This window comes from Suricata suricatta, chromosome 5 (genome assembly GCF_006229205.1).
Source record: "Suricata suricatta isolate VVHF042 chromosome 5, meerkat_22Aug2017_6uvM2_HiC, whole genome shotgun sequence".
Taxonomy (NCBI): domain Eukaryota; kingdom Metazoa; phylum Chordata; class Mammalia; order Carnivora; family Herpestidae; genus Suricata; species Suricata suricatta.
The window spans coordinates 59,186,388-59,201,032 of NC_043704.1; the positions used below are offsets into that span (position 1 = coordinate 59,186,388).

Genomic DNA, 14,645 nt, shown 5'->3' on the forward strand with positions numbered 1-14,645 from the left:
TCCTGTTGCTTTTAAGCTCCTGTAATTTGTTAGTGCTTAAGAGACAGTTACATGAAGCAGGAAAGCCAGCTTAGTCCCCCATTCAGCATGCTTGCACCGTTTCCTCCGGCTCTCTGATGCTCCAGAGAAAAGGCACACGGAGCACATTAACTATGACAACATTTCTATCTCATTTCTTCAAACAAGCAACAAAGAAACAAACAAACGAACCAAAGACAGAAAGGATTGCACACTTACATTGTGGCTCATGGAGATGGAATGCAGAGGGTTTAAAAGGCAATCTGAAGTGTGGTCCCAGGACAGTTTCCTAGATGAAATACTTTTCCCAAGCCTCTTTCTCCTTTGCAGGCTGAGCAGTACAAAGGGGGTGTGCTGCAGCTCCAGCTCCCAAAGGCGCCACCGACTCACAGCCTGTCCTGACCTGAGGGCTGAGCTGCTTTCTTCTTTCCTCTGGCTGTCCTTTCACCTTCTTGACAAGTAGGATGAGGTGAAAGGAGCTGTCCTTGTAAGTAGTTGCCTCTCCATTTGTCTGTAGTTTCTGCGCGGTCTTGTGTGTCTGCCTGTGCCTGTCCCCTGTGCCGACAACACGGGGCACCCCTGAAAGTGGAGTCCCAGCTATTCCTGAATCTTGTTCTTTCTCTCTTTAGAGTTCCAGGATCCTTCTTATCACCCTTTCCCCACAGTCTGGCTTAGTCTCTTTGTTTCCAAGCGTAAAAGCACTGGGATTAATATGTTTTCCAGGCTGAGGGAAAACACAGGAATGTGATGTTGAAAAAGGACTTTTTTCTTTTCCTGTGCTTCTCTCCTCCCTTTATTTCTCCCCACCTTTTTTTTCTCCCTCTTCTTTTCCTTCTCCTTCTTTTTCTTCTTCCTCTTGCCTGGACTAGGTCCCAGAAATGCCAGGACAACCTCAGTTTTGATCCAAGCCAAACTCAAACAACAGCAGCCACTGGAAATCAAGGAAACTTCACTAAGAATTTAACAGATCAGCAAAACACCACCTCCTTCCCACTTCAGTACGATGAGAGTGGACTCAGTGGGGAAGGGGAGGGCTGTCCGTTGGGGTAGGGGAGAGTTTTGAAACACTACCCATCATCATAAATCACTTTAGAATAGGATGGCTGGGGACTTAACCCCTTCCATGCCAAGTAATCAGGATACTTTCCCTTCCTGTCTGTACTCACATTGCACTTTGGAAAGGGAAAATTCTCAGATTTCTGCATCTGGCTGCTGGGTTTTCCTAGAGACAGATAACTCATTTGGGTCAGGGTGCTTGGCTGTACATTCGCAGACAGTATATATATTTATAGTTCTATGTGTATATTTTTATCTCTTTCTCCCTGTTTCATGTGTTTAGTTGGAGGTTGGAAAAGCCCATGAAAAACATGATGGGATTGTTTTGATTTTATGCTAATTGGGGATCATATTACTGAGTTCTTGTTCCTAGTTTTCTCTTTGGCATGGAAGGAAGCTGGTAAAAGTTTAGAAATGCAGGCAGTGGCTGCTGTTCTCCTGAGATTGTGGTTGGTCATTACATCAGGAGAAGGGCATTATCACCTCTAGTTCTAGGCTCTGGCTAGAGATGCTTCCTCGGAAGACATGAGCATGTGTGGGGAGTTGTAGTGCAGCACTGTGCTCTCCAGCGGCTTCTGGAGTCTGGAGGGGTTGAGGGAATCCTTAGAAGTTGCCGTATCAGGTTCCAAAGGAAAGACTGAGACAGCTCTGTGCATCCACCTCCTGGACCTGCCACGGGGATTCAGCTATTGGTGGTGAGAGAAGCTGCCTTAGAGTATACAGATATTTCTTCGAGTCTCTGAAAGAGCATCATTCAATCGGGATTAACGGCCACAGACAGTGGTGAGCCAGGATTCTCAGAAGGCTCCTTCAAGAAAGGTCATGCTAATGGCTACCCTCAGTGGCTAAAACCTGGCTCCTAATTGCTCACATTCACTTTTCCTTCACACAAACCCCCAGCGCTGAGTAAAAGACCTGCAAGGGGTTAGGGGTAGGGTTCTCAGCCCACAGCTTGGAGACCAAGGAGGTACCAAGATGGAGGGCTATCCTGGGAAGCCCTTTCTGACATTTGTGAGTACAGTAACAAAGGTGGACTTCAGACAGAGACTCTGTATGCACTGGGGTCAGAGAGGAATTCTCCTTTCATGAGATTCACCTATTAAGTTGGTCAAATAAATGCCTTCTGCTAAGTTGGAAGTCCTAAATAGTATTGCTTTTCTCACATCATAATGTGTTCCACGCCTATTGCTTACTGAGCTTTCTTCTTTCCTTCTCTTTTCCTTTTGTCTTTTCCCTACTAATAACACTACCATTTATTGAGCATTTTCACGTGCTTTCCTGGGCCTGGTGCTTTTGTATATTCCTTTAACCCTCACAGCATCCCTACAAGGTAGGTGGGATGATCCCCATTTTACAGATGAATAAACTGAGGCTTAGTAAGTTTAAATAAATTGCCTACCATCACACAAATGGTAAGTAGTAGCCCTGAAATTTGAACCCATGTTTACAACTATCTACACAGCATTATGCTATCTCATCTGCCTCTTTCATTTTCTCCCCATACCTTCTCTTGTTTCCTCTTCCTTCAATTCCTTTTTGTGTTTCTCATATTCAGAGAGAAGTATTATCTGTTTGCTCAACTAGAGTACTTGTAATTTTAGAGCCCCACCTTCTGGAATAACTAACCGTACTTTTTGCCTTTCTTTATAGGTCCTCAGAGTCTTTTATCTTTTTTCTTAAATATCCCAGCCTGTACAACATTCGTCACCTGTGCACTGGTAAAGTTGAAATGCAGTCAGTTTCGCCACAGGGAACTGACCCATAGGGGAAGCAGCCCAACCCTGAGTTGTATGTAGGTGTGTCTTCCTGGGGCTTTCTTCCCTTCGGTGAGCTCCACTAGATGGCGCGCTAAACACATACGCGGTAGACAACCAAGTCCGTGTCTCCCTAGTACACCCCACCCACCTCGCAGACACACTGCCAAAGTGGGGCTTCTCCTGCCTGTTCAGAATTTTTCAACTTCGATACCTAAAGCGTTTCCTGAGACCTTAGGAGTCCAGAAAGCAAATACTGAATAAGCGCAATCAGGAAACAAGTGAGAATCCACAGCTTTCTGGAAAATCGTGTACTCAGACATGTTTGTAACCGATTCTCAATTTCTAGTCCAAGATTTGAGAGCTCTGTATTAAACAGTCTTCCACTGAGATATTCCATTTCTCTATACTAAAAAGGAAACAGTAACCCATTAATTGAGAAGAGAGATTTGAAAGAGATGGATGTTGAGGCAGAGGTGGGTAAAAGGAATGCAATTTTGAAGTAGGCTTTAGAAATGTCCGTTTGGGAATCCACTGCCTTGAAACAGCCTGACACCGGTTGCACATTACTTTGGAGGGAGGAAAGGAAATGAATGAGTAAAAAAGAATGGCGTTAGACACACAGTGTTGGGAGTAGTTATTTGATGAACGCTGGAGTGAATGTAAGGAGGCAACCAGAAAGAGGTGTCCTAAGTGGTCAGACCCACACTGACCTAAGGTTTCAGCAACCTGAGAACCAGACTCAGGAAAGTAGCAGAGCTGTTTTATCACATCTTTGTGGCAGGGGCATGGAATTGCATGTTGAGGATACTGCTAGGTGTTTTTCATTTTCGTTTGCAGACCTTAATCAACCGTTCAGTCTTAAGGATGAAGAGCACATTTTTGTCTTTCAGAATGAAAAGGAATTCTCCTCTTTCTCAGTATTCAAAGGGTAGGACAATGAAAGAAGTAAACAAAAAGGTCCAGGAGGAAATGTGTTAATTTAGAATCCTGCTAGCCCAGAGAGGCTCTGAAAAAGGGTAATTCCCAAAAAGAAATACTCTGAAATGGTCCCTGGAATGTCAACAGGTTACATGCTTGATCCAAAATTGATGAATATGTGTATTTAAAAAAATAAATAAAAATAAGAGTTATTTGATAAGATAATGTCCCAAACTATTGGGAAACAGTTATTAATATTCTTTTTTATTCATTTATTTTTTCTTGCTTTAGAGTTTGTTGGGGAAGACTTAAAGGCACTTTTTTCCCCAAGTGGAAGGTGATTTAATTAACAGAATGTTGAACTCCTAATAAGAACACATTGAAAGATTATTCAATGCCAGGAATTATTCTAATCACAAGGGATATAGCAATTAGCACTCCTTGACCTCATGGAACCCAGATGCCAGTAGTAGGAAACAGGCAGTAAGAATACAAGAATAAATAAATAAATAAACATACTTGTACCCAGATAAGTGCTTGGAAGGGATTTTTTTTTAAAGAGAAGAGAGTGAAAGGTGATGAATGGAGGGTGGCCATCTTTTTTTTTTTAATTTTTTTAATGTATTTTATTTTGAGAGAGAGAGAGAGAGAGAGAGTGTGTAAGCAGGGGAGGGGTAGAGAGAGAGAGGGAGACACAGAATCAGAAGCAGGCTCCAGACTCTGAGGTAGCAGTCAGCACAGAGCCCAATGCAGGGTTCAAACGCATGGACTGTGAGATCATGACCCGAGCCGAACTCGGATACTCAACCGACTGAGTATCCCAGGGCACCTGGGTGGCCATTTTTAAATAGGGGTCAAGGATAATGGTCCTCAGGGAAGCTAGGGGAGCTGGTCACTCAAGTGCTGGGAGAGGGGAAGAACATTCTAAGTGGAGAGAACAGCAGGTATGCAGGCACTGAAGCAGACTCTGTTACATAAGTGTATCCCAGAAGAGCAATGTTTGAAGGCTTTTAAGCAAGGATGTGGCAAGAACTGATACATAATATGAAGCGATCACTATGGGGGGCACGGGGTGAATAGAGAATGGCAGCAAAGAGACAAGTTAGGAAGATACTGCACTAGAGCAGGTGAACGGCCTGGTAACTTAAATTAGACTGCTAGAAGGTACAGAAAAATCATCCTCCGTGGTATATATTTTAAAGAGAGAGCTGATAAGAGTCTTTGGGGGAAGAGACAGTCACATGTTTTATTTGAAAATCCTCTCAGACACTCTGGTACAGAAGTTGAGCTGCAACTGGTACGTGAGTCTGGACGTCCAGGAGGACCAGGGCCGGTATACATTTTGGAGGCAGTATAAAGCATGAGGCTGGGAGTAATAACTTAAGGAGTGAGTAAACATGGAGATGGAGAGTCCTGTGGCCAGAAGCACAATACTTAAAAGATACGCAATCAAGGGCATGGTGGAGGGGCAGCTGCTGTAGGAGGAAGGCAGGAGCACATGCTGTTTTCCACCACCTTACAGCTTGGATCACATGTTGCCTCTGACCCTTTCTCCACAGGTCCTCACCGCCCGTCTCCACATTCAGCTGATTTCTCGGGGTCCAAGTGCTGTACTCTCTCTTCTCCGACACAACCCAGCCTCCTGTCTCTGAGAAGGTATTCCACAGAACATCACTCTTCTCCTTGGTCTGTACTTTAAATATGGACTCTTGTTCTTCCAAGCACATCTTTAAGCTTCTGAAAACATGGAGTAGTCCTTTACTTATCTTACATTCTTCTTAGCCCCCTGCATGTAGTTATGGCACAAAAATTGTAAGTCTATACCAATCGAATACATTTAAAAGGAAAGACAGCAAGACTCCAGAAGGCAACCCCACTGTAACCTATCGCCTTAAAGTAGGAAAGAACAGAAGAAAATAATCTATACTGCTAATGAACCAGAGGGTCACTTTATCTCTATTTATTGAATAATAGTAGAAGAAACAGAAGACATAGCACTGTAAGTCATTAACATGAAAACTTATACTTGCACTGATATAAGGAATGATGAAATTAAAGCAAAATTTTATGTGAAGTCATATGAATCTTCACTTTATTTGTTCATTCATTCATTCAAAAACTGTTTATGGGGCACGTTTTATGTGTCAGACATTATTCCAATGTTAGGAATACAGCAACATGCAGAAGTCTCTGCTCTCCTGAAACTCACATTCTATTAAATGAGAGATTCTATTGCATTTTTTCAAGCAGAGAAAAGCAATGTAGAGAAAAGTAATAGCAATTGAAGGAAGAAAGGTGCTATTTAAGAGATGGGGTGACCAGATATTACCAACTGCTAGCCTTATCAGAGTAGTTGTGTGCTACATGTAAAGGAATCTTCAACTTATATATTTTCAACTTGGTCAATTCAACCTCTGAAGTTGGAATTGACTTTTAGTTAAAGCCTCAAGATTCTAGAAGCCAAGTCTATTGAATAAAGTAGATGACCAAATTGTATATTTCTGGTTAGGGTCAAAATAATAGATGATTATAAAGAAATAGGTTTTTTTTTTGTTTGTTTGTTTTGTTTTTTTGTTTTTTTTTTTTTAAGAAATAGGTTTTGAAGCCCCTATGTGGCTCATTCAGTTAAGTGTTTGACTCTTGACTTTGATTCAGGTCATGATCTCACAGTTTGTGAGATGGAGCCCAGTGTCGGGCTCTGCACTGACAGTATGGAGCCTGCTTGGGATTCTCTCTTCCTCTCTCTCTGCTTCTCCCCTGTTCTCTCTTTCTCTCTTTCAAAATGAATAAAGAAACATTTTTCAAAATGGGTTTTTTTTTCATGGTTAAGTAACTGGATTTGTAAGAAATATGAAAAAGGAATTTAAAAAATTCTGAGTGTCTGACATAGAATAAGTACTTCTTATGTGTTCATATAAGATCAGATACATCCACATGTATGAATGAACGAATAATTGAAATATCACTATAATCTCCCATGATTTTTGCTTTGAAGTCAATAATATGAATTTGGACTCCACTGCTTTCTAAAAAGTCACATTAGTTTGTAATCACATCTCTGTTTAAGAACTATATTGTTATAAGTTAAATATTTTTAACCAAAGTCTGTTGTAAAAAATTCCAGAATAATGATCAAATACAATGTGGTCTTCAAAGTGAGTTAAAAAGTTCAAAGCAAAATTCATTCTGAATATGTTAACAGGTAACATTTCAGAATTTTAAATGTTATTTTTATTTAAAAGTTAAGTATGGAAAATAAAAGCGTGTGGTCCTTTTACAAATAATTTGTAATGGTGGATTTTGGCAGAAATCTTGGCATTTATGTTGGGGAAAATTCAGTCAACACAAATAAATGTTAAGTAAGTGCATCAAAAACAAGTGAAACAACTTAGATGCTTCGCTCCCTCCAAAATTCCTGGTTGGAGAGCAGTTCTTAGTTGGAGATGTGTGAATGTACAAATGTATAGAGATTTCATACATTCTTTGGATAAGATTTGTTTTGCCGAAGAGAAAGTGGTACAAAATTTGAAGCCAAATGAAACTTAGACGGGAATTCTGGGTTCACTGCTTCCTAACTATGATGCAGGCAAGCTGTCAACCTCCCTGAACCTCAGTGTCTTCACCTATAAAAAATGTGAATGGCTATTTTTTATATAAAAATAGGGTTAATTTTTTTTCTCAGAAGGATTTTATTAGAGTGCTTTGTGGTTCAAGTAACAGAAAATCGAATAGCTAACTGCTGTAAACAACAGAGAAGTTGTTAGTTCACACAACTAAAGTATCTCAAAGTCAGGCGAGCTTCTGGATTTATTTGCCCCAGAAGTTCTCAATCTTTTCTTGTTTGTTTGTTCATGGTGGTAAAATATAGACAACATAACATTTACCATTGCAACGATTTTTAAGTGTATAGTCAGTGGCATTAAGTGGGTTCACAGCGTTGGGCAACAGTCATCACCGTCATCCCCAGAACTTTTTCATCTTCCCCAACTGCAACTCTACCCATTAAACAGTAACTTTCTGTTGCACCCCTTTCCTCAGTTCCTGGAAACCACTATTTTACTTTGTCTCTATGAATTGGACTGTGGACAGCTATCTTTAATGTATGAGATGTGTCTACCACCATACTGGTACTCGACTAATCACGGCAGAGGGGTGGTGCCCACACAAGAAAAGCTATACACTCAGGCTTCCAGCTGAAGGCAAAGGGCTGCTGGATCAATGTGGGAAGGAACTAAAGGGTCAGACAAAAGTGCGAAGCACCAGACGCAAAGAGAAGTGGCTACACACTGGGAGAGGACTCACTGCGTAAGTATTTTGTGCCAGTCTGTTGTGAAATCAGAAGCCAGAGGAATGTGTACACACTGTGTCTCTGTTGGCTTTCACCTCTAGAGGTACAAAAGTTCTTCCAGTTGGTTTTCTGGCCACCAGATTCATCCTTCCAATCTATCCCATAAGTGATTGTAACTGTAATTTTCCTCAAGCAATAAATATTTTATTTCTGCTCTAAATTCCTCCACAGTGAGCAGAGAATTTTAGTGAGAAAATTCAAGGCTCCCCTGGCCTAGAAGTGAGCTGAAAAATAGGCACTCACTCTAGCAGTGAGCACAGAAGCCTGCTGATGGGCACTGATTCTAGACGTACCGGTGGGAACCTGCTGATGGTGTGAAATTGGATCAAATACATCCCATGTATGAAGGGACAGCAGAGCCCCAGAGCCTCTGTTTCCAAAGACCAGAGCAGTTGCACTGAAAATTGAGCAGTGATTCCATTTCTTACAGGTTTTAACAACATAATTATAAAAAAAAAATGTATTGGGGGCTCCTGGGTGGCTCAGTCGGTTAAGCCTCTGACTTCGGCTCAGGTCAGATCTCATGTTCATGGGTTCGAGCCCCGCGTTGGGCTCTGTGCTGACTGCTAGCTCAGAGCCTGGAGCCTGCTTCTGGTTCTGTGTCTCCTTCTCTCTCTGCCCCTTTCCCTCTCATGCTCTGTCTCTGTACCAAAAATAAATAAAACATTTAAAAAAATTTTAAAAAATGTATTGCTGAATGTAAACTTGGAATAAGATGGAAATAATTTTGTATTATTTTGGACCTAAATTAACCTGGCTCTACTTAAAACTTAGGGAGAGGGAAAAGGCAGTAAAGAAAATTATGCGTTTAATTTTATTTTTGGAAATGAAATAATTTATTCAATTTTTAAAATATTGTCGTGTTAACTTATTTTTTATTTAAATGTTGTCTCAAAATAGATGGGCATTAAAACTTGACACATGTACACCTGTTCCTGGTAATATATCTAAATTATCAGGATTTCTGTATCGGTAAGTGATTATAGTGAAAAGATAGCCAAGAATATGTTTTAAATCCAGAGGTTATTTATTTTTGAGAGATAGCATGTACAAGTGGGAGAAGGGCAGTGAGAGAGAGAGAGAGAGAGAGAGAGAGAGAGAGGGAGAGAGAGAGAGAGAGAGAGGATCTGAAGTGGGGAGCGCATTTTGCAGAGAGCTCAATGCGGGGCTCAAACTCATGAACCGTGAGATCACGACTTGAGTTGAAGTGGATGCTCATCCCACTGAGCACCCAGGCACCCCTAAATACAGAGGCTATTTTTAAGAGTTTTTTGAAAAACAAATATTTTATTATGTTGAAATGTTTAATATTCACCCAGTTTATTGAAATGACATGAATACTTAGAGATTTGAAACTGTTTGTTTTGTGGATATTCAGAGCATGACAGTCTAACAGATGCTTAAAAGAACCATTTCTTTTCTGTGTTTTCAACTGCAGTATAACCAGCTAAATGTTCACCCAACTATTCAATTTACATCCATGGAAAAAATAACCCAGCTGATTTTTTTTCCTTCCCTTTCCCCACTGTGATTTTCCAGCATCCTGACAGCTGAACTTTCACATGCCCAGATATTAGATAAGATTTCAGCTTACTATATGGAAAATGTTCTAAATATTAGAGCTGTTCAAACATGAAGAGAGATGCCTGGGGAGGCAGTAAGCTCCCTGCTGGAGACAGTGTTAAAATAAGGACTGCTTAGCCAAGAACTTAACCATTAGGTAAGTGGCTAACCCTGGTGGATATATAGCCTTGAAGTTTCTGGGAGTCTATGGTTACTATAATGACCATGTATAAATTGAAGCAGTCATTTCCCTGGCTTGCTTTTGAGAAAAAAAATATGTGAAATACCTCTAATCAGAATTGTTATCTAAAGACACGAGGTAGAGAAGCAAGTGTCATAATAACATAAAAGTAGTGGACGGTTCAATTACAAAGTTAGTTTCAAAACGTTCTCTACGTATCAGCTTTGCCCATCAACTAGCATCTTTATCGAGCAAGAAAGAATGAAGAACTGCTAAAGTTCCATGCAGCCATATTAATAAATGCATCTGGTAGAATACAAAATTAACAAGCATGAAAAAGTGATAGGTACTTCACATGAAAAGTATTTGGAAACACATCTTTCAGAAAATCAATTAAACCATTGAAAAGTCATTGAATAGGCTTAAAAATGCGATCCTCATTGGGACTGTGCTGTAAAAGTCCACTGTGAAGTGATGGGTACTAGGCTACATTATGCAATTTGGTTGGGAAAATTTTACTCTCCCCCAAATCCAGGGCTGAGTCATTTATTCATCATCCAAAGAATGTAGTGCACATTTGCAACTATAACTCAATATGTGAAGACCAAAATAAAATAAACTGTATATTTTTCTCTTAGATTTCAAGGTAAGATTGCAAACAAACTTTGAACTATTTGCTATGACACTGAGTACTTGTCAAGATAGATTAATTTGGGTGGATTAAGTTTCTCTCAGGATTAAGTTTTTGTTGAGCGGTAAGGTCTTGTCTTTTCAAAGGGAGCTCCTTAAAACAATTTGAAAATAAACATATACAATGAGAGGCGCTGTATGAATAATTTTCAAGAAATTGATTAAACTTTTCCACCCTACACAAATCCATAGTAGAAATAGCAGATGTATGTTGACTTAAAAGGAAAAAGTCGTAAGATAATTCCACTAATCAATATGCCCCTCCAAAACCCCCCCAATAGCAGCATTTTATACAAGGCAGGAAGCATGCCCTAGGATCTCAGTCACTGAATGAAATTATGGGTGACTATGGGTGACACTTTTAGGTGATTCAGCATAACAGGATTCATTTGTTTACTTCTAAATGAGATCTATGCCAGCTTTGCTTGTGACCTCTGTTCTATGAATCCTACCTTGGTCTCTTGACCTACTTATAGTGTTTTGGGGTCCAGCACATAAGTCTGAGTGCCTACTGGAATATATTTCCACTCGAAAGGTCCTCACAGGTATCATTTTTTTATTTTTTATTTTCTATTTTTTATTTTTTTTTACATTTATTCTGAGAGACAGAGTGAGACAGAACATGAGCAGGGGAAGGGGCAGAGAGAGAAGGAGACACAGAATCTGAAGCAGGTTCCAGGCTCTGAGCTGTCAGTATGGAACCTGATGCGGTGCTCGAACCCATGGGTGGTGAGATCATGACCTGAGCCGAAGTCGGAAACTTAACCGACTGAGCCGTCGGGGCCCCATCTGGTTTTTAAAGTAAGTTAAATTCTAACCTAGGTAAAGTGCCAAGAAAGATTGTCCTGGACAAGTGCAACCTCTAGTTTACTCAAAGCCAACTTGCTCCTTCCCTCATTACAGAGTAATGCCCCAGGAGAGGTTCAGGAGGTCAGGTAATCCTGATACTGAGGTAGAGGTTTGAATCTTCTCATAGTTGAGATAGAAAGACTTTGGAGGCAGTTTCAGACAAGATAGAGACACAAATAGAGACTAGAGCCTAAAGACCAGCCCAAATAACCTATTAAGACTTTTCTGGCATCTTCCTTGACCTTTACAGAACGCATAATTTCACACCTTGGCTATAAACACACTGGTCTTTGGACTAAGAAAGGCAGCGAGGTGAAGCTTTTGAAGGACAGGCCTTCAGGTGATCTTCTCCATGGAAGGGGATTTCCATTTCCTTGCTCACCATGGGGAGAAAGGGCTTAACCTCTGGCTGCCTCCCTTTCTTATGTAATCACAGGTCCAACACTAGTTGCTGGTTGCTTATTTGTATGAAGAGAATTTTAAATCTTTTTAAATTCTTTAAAAGCTTATGTAGATGGTTTAGTGTCATTATCTTCTATGTTGGTAAATTCATGCCAATTGTGTCAATTTAATGTGAAAATTTTCATATGAAATAATAGTACAAAGTCTTCAGCTACCTATCTTGCTCCTACTGATTTTTTCTTGCCTTGGAAATAAGAAGCTCAGCCCCACATTTGCCCCTGACTCTAAACAAACCCAGTACACGTCCTGAGAGCTCTGTGGGACATACCAAGACAGTGTCTCACACTCTCTGGAGTTCATCATGGAAATGTGATAAAGATTAGAAATATGCAGACTTTTCTCTGTGTGCTTCTTCCAAACACCCTGTGAGGGCTGGCAAAAAAATGTTCTTATTCTCCAAATATTTGTTGGCATGAATGTGTGCAGTAAAATTATGTTTGGGGTTTGCAGTTGGACTTTTTAAATGAACATCTGTTATTCTCTTTCAGTCGAGAGGTTCTGAACCCAGCTGGGCAGGGCAACTTGGCTCCCTCCACTGCCTCTGTAGAGTCACACATGGAGTCTGTCATCTGTCAGCTGCTTGGTGATTGGCCGACCAGCTGCCATTCATCTACCACAGCTGTTCTGGCTCTGAAAGGCTCTTGGGTGTGGAGGGAGGGGATCAGGGTCAGCTTGTTCTATGCTGGAAGCCCATGAGAGTTCCAGAAGCAGGGATATTTCATTAAGCTGCTCTGATCAGCCATTACTGAATGCTAAATTCACAACCCTGAGTGGGTGTGAAACAGGGTCTGGTGTGTACCTTTTAGAATGGTGAGTCATAGTAGCTTAGTTTTTGGAGCAATTGTTTTTACCTCCTGGTGTCTCTCTTGTCTATTTCTATGAACATGAGATTATAGATAACGCGACCATGCTAAAGCAAGTGAGAGGTGTGGTTGCAAAGAGTGCTTTGTTTTCAGCAAAGAAAAATGCTCTTTGGATCTATGACTTCTATATAATTTGGAGGAAGAATTTTATTTTCTACCTGTCTCAGTACCACCAACTACAAGAACACGTCAAGTTCCCTAGACCACTCTGACTTTGATGGCTTCAGGACTTTGGATTTCAAGACAAAATATAAGACTTCAAAGCTCTCTCTCCAAGTCCTTCATCAAAATTATATCAATAGTCATAACACTCCTTCTGACATGCTGTTACAAGACGATTACTCTTTCTGACTCACAGCTCCAGTCCGATTATTATCGCAAAGTCCTTTTATGGCTTGCAGCTGTCAAAAGTACAGGTCATTACTCTATAGCTTGGCATTCAAGGTCCTTTATAATCTGATCTCAAAATACTTGTCAAAACTCTTAATTGCCAACTACCACCATCAACTCTTTTTTTAATTTAGCCAAAATGCACCACATAATGTTTCTTTGTTGCCCCTTGTTTACTCACTTCTGTGCTTTTGCTTATTCTGTTTCCTGATCTCTTCAAGTCCAAATGCTCCTAGTCAAGTCCAGTTCAAATACATCTGCTCCATAAAGTCTTCCCTCAGCCTTCTCAATTAAGCCTACCTCTGCTCTCTCCAAATACCCAATTACTTTCTCCTCCCTCTCTCAAAGCACATTTGGGGACTTTCTATCTGGAATAATAGCTCACAGTGCCCAGTTGTCCTACCTTCCCCCAGCATGGGCAGGCAAAACCTGTGTCCAGTTAACCTTGTACTCGCCCTAGGGCCTTGCAAATAGCAGGTGCATGGTCAACTTTTGTTATAAATACAGCAATGGGCATTCATAGAGAGCTTTATAATGTCCAAAAGTGGATTCACATTCATTAACTCACTTGATTCTCATAAATGAAAGTACAAAGAATAGGTGTTCTCTTCACTACAAATGAGGAGAAAGGAAAGGGAACTAATTTTTAGTCAGAATTAACTTTCACTTATTTATTCAACCAGTATTCATGTCGTTCCTATGTCTGCCTCTTCTGCCATGTTAGAAGCTCCGTGAGAGCAAGAATCATGTCTATATTTTCGCTGATGCATTTCCAGTGCTTACACATCGCCAAACATAATATAAGAAATCATTAAACATTGCTGAATGAATGGAGCGAATACTACGAGATAAGCAGTAGGCTGAATGCTTTGTGTACACTATTTTACTCTCACAGCTGGGGTCATCTCCATTTTACAGGCAAGGAAATATAATCTCCAGGCCACACAGTGCTTGTGTGTGTAGCTGAAACTGAAACCCAGTTTTCATGACAACAGATATCATGTCTTTTCCATCAGCCTTCTCTGAAGTGCCTTTGTCTTTTTTTTTTTACTTTTAATTGCTTTATAATTCTGTAAGAAGAAATTTTCAAGAGTTATCTTAACTTTTAAATATATGTCTCTGTTAATTATAGACATCGTAGTAACAAAATAATGAATAAGTTAATAGTCGCTGTCCAGGGCCCCGCCCTTCAGGAGGTGTTTTTGAGTGTGTTACATGCTTTCTGTTGTGACTCTGGTTGCTTTACCTCCCTATTTGTAGCGGTGGTTTGGACCTTCCATCAGGTGTGCTTTGATTTGTTCGTTGAAGTAACTCTGAAAAAAAATGTTTTTTACAGGGGATGATGGTGGAAGAAGCCTTATTCCATACAAAGAGAGAAATGGCAGGGGTGGGGAAAAAGAAAAGAAAAGAAAAGAAAAGAAAAGAAAAGAAAAGAAAAGAAAAGAAAAGAAAAGAAAAGAAAAGAAAAGAAAAGAAAAGAAAAGAAAAGAAAAGAAAAGAAAAGAAAAGAAAAAAGAAAGAAAAGAAAAGAAAAGAAAAGAAAAGAAAAG

At 40.2% G+C, this 14,645-nt stretch overlaps 1 protein-coding gene and 1 long non-coding RNA gene across 2 annotated transcripts in view; one reads left to right on the forward strand and one right to left on the reverse strand.

The window, feature by feature from the left end:
- Positions 1–14,645, reverse strand: part of CCDC80 (coiled-coil domain containing 80) — a 120,166-nt gene that overhangs the window by 33,112 nt on the left and 72,409 nt on the right. Inside the window, exon 3 of the mRNA XM_029939293.1 lies at positions 238–949. The gene's annotated coding sequence lies outside the window, so the exon portion shown is untranslated. The remainder of the gene's footprint in view (positions 1–237; positions 950–14,645) is intronic.
- LOC115291752 lies at positions 306–14,482 on the forward strand. The gene is made up of 5 exons (XR_003908657.1): positions 306–505; positions 5,309–5,405; positions 7,788–8,054; positions 9,637–9,817; positions 14,432–14,482. It is a non-coding gene; the product is annotated as an uncharacterized LOC115291752 (long non-coding RNA).